Source organism: Pongo pygmaeus, chromosome 1, assembly GCF_028885625.2.
Source record: "Pongo pygmaeus isolate AG05252 chromosome 1, NHGRI_mPonPyg2-v2.0_pri, whole genome shotgun sequence".
Lineage (NCBI taxonomy): Eukaryota > Metazoa > Chordata > Mammalia > Primates > Hominidae > Pongo > Pongo pygmaeus.
In genome coordinates, this window is record NC_072373.2 from 106856151 (window position 1) to 106866571 (window position 10421).

The 10421-nt window shown below is 43.2% G+C and overlaps 1 non-coding gene across 1 annotated transcript; it reads right to left on the bottom strand.

Moving 5' to 3' along the window:
* Positions 1–4406: 4406 nt before the first annotated feature.
* TRNAQ-CUG (transfer RNA glutamine (anticodon CUG)) lies at positions 4407–4478 on the bottom strand. Its single transcript has one exon. It is a non-coding gene; the product is annotated as a tRNA-Gln (tRNA).
* Positions 4479–10421: the final 5943 nt, after the last annotated feature.

Consider the following 10421-nt stretch of genomic DNA (forward strand, 5'->3'; position numbering starts at 1 on the left):
ATACATTCTCTCTGTAGATATACCAGAAGAAAATGACTCGATGAGTTTTGCCCTAATGTTAACAAGTTATTTTGAACTTAAGGTGATCAGAAATTTTATGTACCTGTACTTTTTCTGTATTGGTGTATTGGTCTGTGCTAAGCATGTATAATTTTTTTTTTAATGAAAGTAACTTTAAAATTGTTTGGAAGAAAAATATGTACATATGTGAAGAGTACTTAATTCCAGGTGATGCTAATATGGGTGACTAATTATCTTCTTCTTTCTGTGTCTTTCATATTTTTAAATGGAAAAACTCAATGACCTGGAAGTGAAAGAACATATTTGATATGGAAGGGGTGTGGGGCAGGTGACAGGAAAATGTAAAGGGAAGGACAAACCCAGTTTTGGCAGGACCATGTTAAAGTTGAAGTTTTCTGGGGAGCAGTTGTTGAGATAAGAAGGAAATGGGGGAGGCAGGAGAATCATGAAAATATTTAGGACAGTGTATTGCCTGTCTTATCATTCCTCCTCCTTTTGTGTTTCTTCAAAAGAAATATACAGACTTACATTTCTTTTCAAGCATGCTTACCATTTGTGTTTATCTTTTATTAGTGTAACTGCCCGCTAGGTTTATCTTGCTAGTTGCCCAGAAAAGCCAACGCAGCTGAGAACAGCAGGCTTTCTACAATAGAGAAAGAATGTAATCAATGCAGTGGCAGCTGAGGGACCAGGACAGGGGTTTATTATTACTCAAATCTGCCTCCCCACAAATTCAGAGACTAGGGTTTTTTGTTTGTTTGTTTGTTTGTTTGTTTTTTAGATAGTTTGGCAGGCAGGAGGCTAGGAAATGGGCAAAGCTGATTGGTTGGGTTGGGGATGAAATCACAGTGTCAGAGCTTGTTGACTGCACTGAGTCAGTCCCTGGGTGAGGGCCACAGGACCAGATGAGCCAGTTTACAGGTCTGGGTGTGCCAGCTAGTCCATCCTAAGGCAGGGTCTGAAAAATACCTTGAACACTCTGTCAAATCTTAGGTTTGACACTAATATTGTTATATAAAGGCACAGTTGGGGAGCTTAGGAATCATGTGGCTTCTGGCTGCATGGCTCCTGAGCCATAATTTCCAATCTCGTACCTGCTTCGTTAGCTTTGCTAAGGAGGTCTGATCCCCAAGAAAGGAATGGGTTTGTCTCAGAAATGGGCAATCATCTCTGTTTCAGACTTAGACTTGGAACTAAACTCCTCTCATAGTTAGCCTGGCCTATGCCCAGGAATGGACAAAGGCAGCTCAGAGGTTAGAAGCAAGATGCAGTCAGTTAGGTCAGATTTCTTTCACAGTCATAGTTTTCCTATGTCAGGTTTTTCTCACTGTCATAATCTTTGCAAGGGTGGTTTTGTTAGGAGCAGTAGAAACGCAGTGGTTCTGAGAATGTCTTCTGGAGATAGGCTGCCTTCACTTCAAATTCCCACTTTCAAATCCTCCTTTTTTGGCTGAGTGACCCTGGGCAACTCACTTAACGTCTTTGTGCATCTCAGTTTTCTCATATGGAAGATGAAGGTGATGGTGTGACCTCTGCCTGAGGTAAGGACTAAATGAGTAAACATACGCACACTCATCAACTCTGCGTGACATGTGGCACTTTGTGATTGCACAGTTGATGATGTGCATGTGTTACTCATGTGCATGTTAGCTCTTGTGTTTTGCCTGCAACACTGCACAAAGAGCAGATGTGATGAAAACCGGTTGTACTGAAGTTACAGCAGTGATACTTTCCATGGCCATGCACCCTCCCAGGGAGACTGCAGTAATCTTCTCACCAGCAGTAACCTCCTGGGCTGGGAGATCCCAGGAAGGCCCCTCAATCTCCAGCAGGTTTGACCCTCAAGGAGCTTCGGGGAATAAGCTAGAGAAGTATTTCTATCTGGGGGTAACTGGGAGTTTATTAGCTCATCTGTTTAGCTCATCCAAAGGGGAATAATGATTCAATTTCTTGCGTCAAATCTGCCCCAATAAAATTTTTATACTTTTACAGTGGAAGACATTTGTACATGTAGTGGAGAAAATATGACTTTTCCTCACCCAGCCTAGGTTCACTGCTGAGACCCTTACAGCAAAACACAGACTAACAAGAGAAGAGCAGACGTATTTACTTAATGTAAATTTTACATGACAGGGACGCCTTCGAAAGAAAATGAAGGCCCATGGAAACAGCTAAACCTCAGTTTTTTGCTTGTTTGTTTGTTTTTTAACAGTAGTTTTGTTGAAGAATGGATAGTCATGGAGAAGTATGATAAGACAATGAAAGTATGATCTAACAGTAACAAACTGGCCTCTGTGTAGCTAGTAGCCAGGCCTCTGTGTTCAGGCTCTTCTCTGTGTCCCTGTGTCTTCACACTCCAGGATGCACCTTTCCTCTGGGTACAGAGAGAGCACCTCTCACATAAGAATCTTACAATCGACTTCAGGGAAGAAGGGCAGGGGGAGGGTGACAGTGACCTTCCTGCTTCTGCTGTTTACTCAAATTCCTTTAGCATAAAATATTCGTTACCTCAAGATGTTATATTTTGGAGTAGCATGTCCTGAATCCCATCATGCACATGCAACAAAACCCAGAATCTTTGAAGAGTGATGATTACAAAATATTTAAATTCAAAATACAAATGATGGCCAAGTGGGGTGGCTCATGCATGTAATCCCAGCAGGGAGGTGCAGGGAGGCCCAGGCAGGCAGATCACTTGAGTTCTGAAGTTCGAGAGCTACCTGGCCAAAATGGCGAAACCCCGTCTTTACTAAAAATACAAAAATTAGCCCAGCAAGTGATGCACACCTGTTGTTCCAGCTACTTTCAGGTGGTGGGGAACGGGTGGGCTGAGGATCAACTGAAACAATATCATATTGACAGATGATTTTTTTTTCCTGTAAGGCTAGTCAAGTGAAGCAGTGGAAGTGGAGAAAGAACAAAGAAACCTGTAACTGGTTGTGATCAATTCTTTGTAAACAGGAATGAATTTTTTATGCACCGTACTCTGTTATCAAAGTTACATACGCTGCAAAGCTTGTGGTGAACAGCAGTGCCCTGGTCCCTTCCTACACTTATCTGTAGGGATAACAATTTTTAATGAATGCAGCCAACCTCTACATAAATACTGTTACTCTTTGATTGTCCAATTTTCCATCCCAGGCCCCGCAGTCCAGCCTGCAAGGGGAAACGGAGTTTGTGTTTCCTTACCTGACAGTCCACTTCAAGGAGCCAAGAAGGTGTCCTCTCACCACCCCCTCTCCCCCAGCTTGTCCTCCAAACTGAGCCCCTCAAAGACTGCGGCGTTTTTCAGTCCTTCGTAACCGCTCTCAGCCCCAAAATATGAAAATCAGAGTGATGGTCCTGAGCGCCTGGAGTGACATCTTAGTTCGCTCCCAAGACCCATCAGGAACCTCATCCCGAGTGCTCTGAAGAGCAGGAGAAAACATTTTTAACTCTGGTAGCGTCCTAAGGCGTCTTCTCCTTGGGGCAGGGTCCTGACGGGACAAGGGGGAGCCCCACCGTCAGAGACTCGCCCCTCAGAGCTGCTCAGGCTCCTCCTCCCGGTGGTCCTGCGGGAGCTCGGCCGCGGCGGCCGAGGATCAGAACCCGCGCTCCCAGCCCGCGCTCCCAGCCCGCGCGGATCTCTCTTTCCGGCTGAGATCTTGGGAAGAAAGAATGAAATTTCCCGGAGTCAGGTTCCAAAGCTTAGTGAAACAGCGACTTTTAGGGCCCTCAATAGAGACGTAGGAGCTAGAAATTCGGCATAAAAATCTGAATATGAAGAACAGAATAAATTAACATTCGGAATTGGATGGACCACGTGAATAAAGCAGTGCTACTCCCAAGGTAGGTCTCCAACCATCGATCCTAAACTGAGACACAATCTCCAATGACTGAGCTAACCCCATCAGAATTTCCCACGCCACCGTTTACTTACCAAAATGACAATGGGTGCCATTACGAGATTTCCCGGTTGAAAGGAATTTCGGGGTCGAGCATTGAGGGGCGGCAGCATTTTTAGTGGAGAAGACCTCTCACCCCGAGGCCCAGGGCCGCCCTGAGAGAGGGTGAGGACTTGCTGGGTCGCTGGGTCCCTGGCGGGGGGGGTTCGGGCCTCCGATTGCTGGGTGCCAGGAGGATGGCCCTGAAAGCGGACCCTCCAGGCTCAGTGACCCCGATTGGATGATTCGGCGATTTCCCTGTGGTCTGGACCACTGTGAGAACTCGGTTTCTGGGACCCCGAACACTGAAGAGGGGATGAGGAGCGCGGGGTACATCGCGAGGCTCAGACAGCGGGAGCAGAAGGGACACGGAGGCCCGCAGCGAAGAGCTTCTGAACGTCAGCGGAATCCCCATTCCTTTTAGGGAGTAAAACAGGGCATTGCCGTCCTAATTAAACAGAAAGGTTCCACCGAGACTCGAACTCGGATCGCTGGATTCAGAGTCCAGAGTGCTCACCATTACACCATGGAACCTCACAATGGGAATTTGCTGGAGGCTCTGAATTCCTAATAAGTAGCAATAGTTCCCACCCACCCATGTCAAGGCATTTCTATTATCCCACAAGCAACACTCGAGGAAGGTGGACCTGCAGGAAGGAGCCATCCTTCTTGCTTTCTCTCTGCCCTCTCCTTTGATCGACTTCTATCATTTCATTTGCACCTCGGAAAATGAGGCAGAAATCCTCTGCGAGTTTAGGGCCAGAGAAGAGCCCCTGAAGCCTCGGTCATAGAGTTTCCTGTGCCCAAGTGAAAAATGTCTTTCTTCCTTTCTTCCTCTTTTCTTTCTTTCTTCTTTCTTTCTTTCTTTCTTTCTTTCTTTCTTTCTTTCTTTCTTTCTTTCTTTCTTTCTTTCTTTCCTCTTCCTGCCTTCCTTTCCTTCTTTCTTTCTCTCTCTCTTCCTTTCTTTCTCTCTTTCTTTCTCTGTCTTCCCTCGCTCCCTCCCTCCCTCCCTTCCTTCCTTCCTTCCTTCCTTCCTTCCTTCCTCTTTCTCTCTCCCTCCCTTCTTCTTTCTTTCTTTTTTTCTTTGCATTGAGACAGAGTCTCCTTCTGTTGCTCAGGCTGGAGTGCAGTGCAGTGGCAGTGGGCGATCTCCCCTCACTGAAACCTCCGTCTGCTGGGTTCAAGTGACTGTAATCCCCAGTGGCTGGGATTACAAGCGTGGGCCACCATGCCTGGTTAAATTTTGTATATTTAGTAGAGATGAGGTTTTGCCATGTTGGCCAGGCTGGTCTTGAACTCTTGACCTCAAGTGATTTGCCCACCTTGGCCTCCCAAAGCACTGGGATTACAGGTGTGAGCCACTGCGCCCAGACTGGAGATGAAATTTCTGCAAAATTTCTGTTATTTTCTTGGTGCTTTCCCTGTTTTCTGTTTGCCCAAGGAGGCCAGATGATTGTCAAAACAGGACATGGGACTTCCTGGGCGCCTTGCCCCTTTCCTCCCTGTAGTATATAACAGAAGACAGCAATCAAATGAAATTGGGAAGCAGGGAATCCTTCATTGTCTTGTTCATATACTTCTATGTTTGTTTGGTTGGTTGGTTTTAACAAAATTTTCTCACCAGAAATGGAAATTTTTTTGGATTTAAAATAAATGCAATCAGCCATGTTTTATATTTCTATAAAACACTAAACCAGGCCATACTCATCTGCTATGACTCAAAATCAACCATATACTGTCGAGGTCAGGAAACAGGGCCCTGACATTTAAGCACAGCGTGTTTTCTCAGAATTGGCCAAGTTGAGGCCATTCCAATTTCTCAATATCTCATGACCCATTAATTGAGGTTTTTAAAAGTGTACATGTATCATTACTGAAAGCCCAGGAGTTTGGTCTAGGCCCTGCTGCTCGGCTCACAGAAAGCCAATCATTCAGACGTTGAGTATTGCCAAGGAACAAAGCTTTAATTGGGTGCTGCAGCTGAGGAGATGGGAGATCAGTCTCAAATCAATATCCCTGATCAACTAAAGTGAGGGATTTATTTAGCAGGGAAGAAATGTGACTGTGGGTGGGAAAAGAGGAACTAGGGAGGGGTGAGGAAGCACTCATGATGAGTGAGGGATCTGACATCTCATTGTCTGGATGCTGTGATCTGCTGAGTTTCACGTCTATGATGCTTTTTGAGAGGCTGAGGGTCCTTTCCTGAGGAATGAACTCAGATAAAACAAATGTAAGTTTCAAGCTTTAAGACTGGAAGGGTCCATTTCTGCATCTATCCAAAAACACTGTCTGTGGGACTATTGGGTCGATTTCAGTCCCCACTTTCTATTTGTCAGTTCCTCAATCATGGGGAATCTGGTCTTGCATCTTTCTGGCTTTGTCATGTGGAGAAAGGACATCCTGAGCAGCTCCACACCATGGGTGACCACATGGCCACCCAGGAATCAAACGTTCATCTAATACCATAGTTTCTCCTGAAACACAATCTTCCTCTCTCCAGTTCCCCATTTCAACAAAAGACAAAACACAGCAGGACCAACCTACCTGCAAAAGAAGCTTCAGTCCCATATACTTGGCCTGATTACCCACACAAAGTGCAGCAAGAATCCTTGTTCATATGTACTCTCCTAAAAGGGCTTTGCTGGAACATTTTACAACACCATTTCAGGCAAAGCCCTGGGAAAATTACCAATTCCTCCACATGTGTCAGGTCATAAAAGAAAACAGAATCTTACTGAACTTATGCAAACAAACACATTGTCATGAGTTAAAAATATTCAGTTTACAAATTCTGGAGAAATCCAACAGAGAGAGAAAATATGCCTCAAATTCTGTTTATAAGACTGTTCTACTCAATTGTTGCAGGCTATAAATAGCTCAAAAGGAAAAAAGTTCTCCAGACTCTGAAGAATAAACAATGTTTCAAACAAACAAACAAAGGCCATAAAAACTTATTTTAGTCCTCTGTTAGTTTATTCCATGCAATCATCTCCTGCTCTGCTTCATAATGTGCTAGCAATCTCTATGAACACATCAGGCTTTCTATTAGTGCCCTGGAAATTTTCTCTTTAGCTCAATGGCACGATCTCCAAAGTTATCAGAAACCTGCATCCAAGAGTCCTTTTCATGGACTTCCCCAAAAAACCAAGGCCTGGACTGTAACTGATTATAAGTCACTTTTTGAGAAGAATGAAAGTAAAACAACAATTGTGGATGACAAAAGCCTTAAGACAGCCATAGTTATAGACACAGTTGACAAGGGAATTCTGTTGCTTCTGTGGCACTCAACAATTTAACATAATAATCATAATTATTACTGACAGCATAGCAGAACTCTAGGAATCTCATACAATCCTGGAACACACATTAACAACACATCTGTGTCAATAGAACCCAAAGGAAGTGAAACACCACCTCAGATTTGACAATGCTTCGTGCATAATTCTACATAACAAATAAGCCTAAGAAGCCTAATATATCTCTCTTGAACTTCAAGAACCTAATATCCAAAAATTTAATTTGAGGTCCAAAGGGCTGAATTTAGAAATTTTACTCTTAGAAAATTTGCCAGATATCAAAGTTTTGAGACACTTGATATCACAAAATATGATCACAGGTCACCTTAGAATACTCAATCATTTAGCCAAAAGGTAAACAAAAATATTTTATCTATTATTAGTATTACACAAACATTTTGATCAAAAAAGAAAACTAAATTTTACCTTTGTGTGGTGTATTAAAATGTTAAAGATAATTTTAATAAAACCTTATACACAAATTTAATTATAATCAGTTTGACCATAAGGTAAGAGTTTCAGAAACCTTTCATGACCTTTTATGCTTTTCTATGAAAAAGCAGATGAATGCTCTAGAAAACCCTATTATTCCGATACAGGGGCCCAGTTGCTGGCCTTGCATCAGTGTGCTTCTGAGTGTAATGTCTAATTTATAGAAAATCTCTGAATTTGAGAGGCCAGGGTGGGTGGATCACTTGAACTTAGGAGTTTGAGACTAGCCTAGGCAATATGGTGAAACATTGTGTCTACCAAAAATGCAAAAAAAAAAAAAAAAGAAAGAAAGAAAGAAAAAAGGAAGGAAGGAAGGAAAGAAAAAAAAAGAAAAGAGAAAGAAAAGAAAGTCTCTGAACTAGACTTATCCCTCAAACTCCAGCCTTACAATTCTCATGTGCATAGCTCTTCTGTCCAGAGGAAGAGGGGGCATGAGGAGGAAGAGGGGGCACGAGGAGGAAGAGGGGGCACGAGGAGGAAGAGGGGGCACGAGGAGGAAGAGGGGGCACGAGGAGGAAGAGGGGGCATGAGGAGGAAGAGGGGGCATGAGGAGGAAGAGGGGGCATGAGGAGGAAGAGGGGGCAGGTGGGATTGTTGGGCTTAGAGGGATTGAATGGTTTCAATTTCTGGTTCCCTTTCTCATGAGAGCAGTTCATTTTGATTGTCATCTTCCCCAGGGTCTGAAGATGAGGCATTGAATGGTGTCAATATTCAAGATTTAGCAGGAGTAGGTGCCTTCTTCAGACCCAGGAGCCAAAGCCCTGTAAGCTAATAGCACAAGGATTAGTTAATAGGACATTTGTACTGCAGAAAGTTCTATTTCTCTCTAACATGTCACCAATAAAAATACTGTGATTTGGTGTCCAGTAATTACTGCCTGAAGCACTTCAAACCATTGTATTAAAGTGGTTAGGATACTCCTTGCATGTAACTAGTTGCCAGCATTCTAATGACAGAACTGTGATTGAAAGCATCAAAAATGTGATAGAACCTATGCCAAACTTTTCAAAGTAAGACAATTAAATTTTCTCTCCATAATTTAACAAAATGTTAAGTGCAAATTTCAGTTTTGGAAATTCAGTATGAGGATAAATAATCTTCTTTTATTTAAATACTATACAACAAAACAAGAACAAAGTGAGAATAAACACACAGTCATTTCTTTTCAGCTATTTTGTTTATTAATTTATTTTGAGACAGAATCTCCCTCTGTCACCCAGGTTGGGGTACAGTGGCAGGATCTCAGCTGACTGCAACCTCCACCTTCGAGTCCTGCGTTCAAGGGATTATCCTGCCTCAGCCTCCTGAGTAACTGGAATTACAAGTGTGCACCACCATGCCCAGCTGATTTTTGTGTTTTTAGTGAAGACAGTGTTTTGTCATGTTGGCCAGGCTTCTGGCCTTGAACTCTTGGTCTTCAGTGATCTGCCCACCTTGACCTCTCAAAGTGCTGGGATTATAGGAATGAGCCAGAACACCCGGCCTTCTTTTCAGCTATTTTAAAAGAGCATAATCACATATTTCCAAGACTGGTTTCTAGATACAGTACTGATTACTGATTAGGTTGCTTTCACCATTAAAATCTTCAAACCAGTGCAATAATTGTATATGTTTTGTTTTCCAGTACACACATGAAGGCCCAGCAGTGATACAAGGCTTGGGATCAAAAATCACTAGAAATTCTCACAACTTGTTTTTATTACCACTTCATCCAAGTGAATGTCACTTAATTTTAATAATGGTAAACACAACTAAAGGAGGTTGAGAGAAATCCAATCAATGTAATATCCTTAAGGACAAGGCCAATCTTTCCTAAACATGGAAACTTTGCACCCCCATCACAGTTTTTCCTCATTAAAGGAAAGGGTCTGCAACCAACTCAAATGACTGATTGATTACTGATTGCATTGAATGTGTACCAAACCTCAGGCCATGGGTGCCTGAGTCCTAGTGTTCCTGTGACATCCCCTGGGGGTGGAACTCTACCTTTCAATAATGGGAAGCCTTGGGCAAAAGCAAGTCTCCTCTCCTTGTCCAGTATAGACAACTTTTGTGTCTAACCCTACCTCAGCAGTTGGCCTATCCCTGGGGCCAAGGGTTGGATGAGTTCCTAGCTCCAACATCAGTGGTAGATGCCTTTGTTTTATGTGAGAGAAGCAACCAGGTTTTGTGCCTGTGCTCTGGTGGTGGTCAATCATGCAATCATGACTTATATGCCTACACCACTGTGGCAAGCTGGAGAAATTCTCTTTCCCTGCCACATGTGTCTTATCAGCACTAAGGATGTGGGAGGAAAGACCCAGAAAATGGGCAAAAACATGCTGTGTGTCTGGGACTCTCAGAGATTCTAAGCTGTCACAATAGTTCACACTTGGCCTTTAAGAAATGATGAAAACTTCAGTGATTTTTCTCCAACCAACATTTATGGCTGCCATCTTTTCCTTCCATTATCTGTTAAAGATGAACTGCTTCATGTAATTGTCCTTCTATAGGGGGGTTTCTCATGCTTTGGACTTCAGCTGACTCAGGGGCCTTGCAACTTCAGCTCTCTGGTGGGATCAAAACACATCTGATTTTGCAGACCATACAGCTTTTTCTTGTGATTAGAGTCAGAACAATGATCTCTTGCAGCTTTCTACGTCTTAAACAACTGTTGAATCACAGGTCTGTTTTATAAAATCCTCATCTT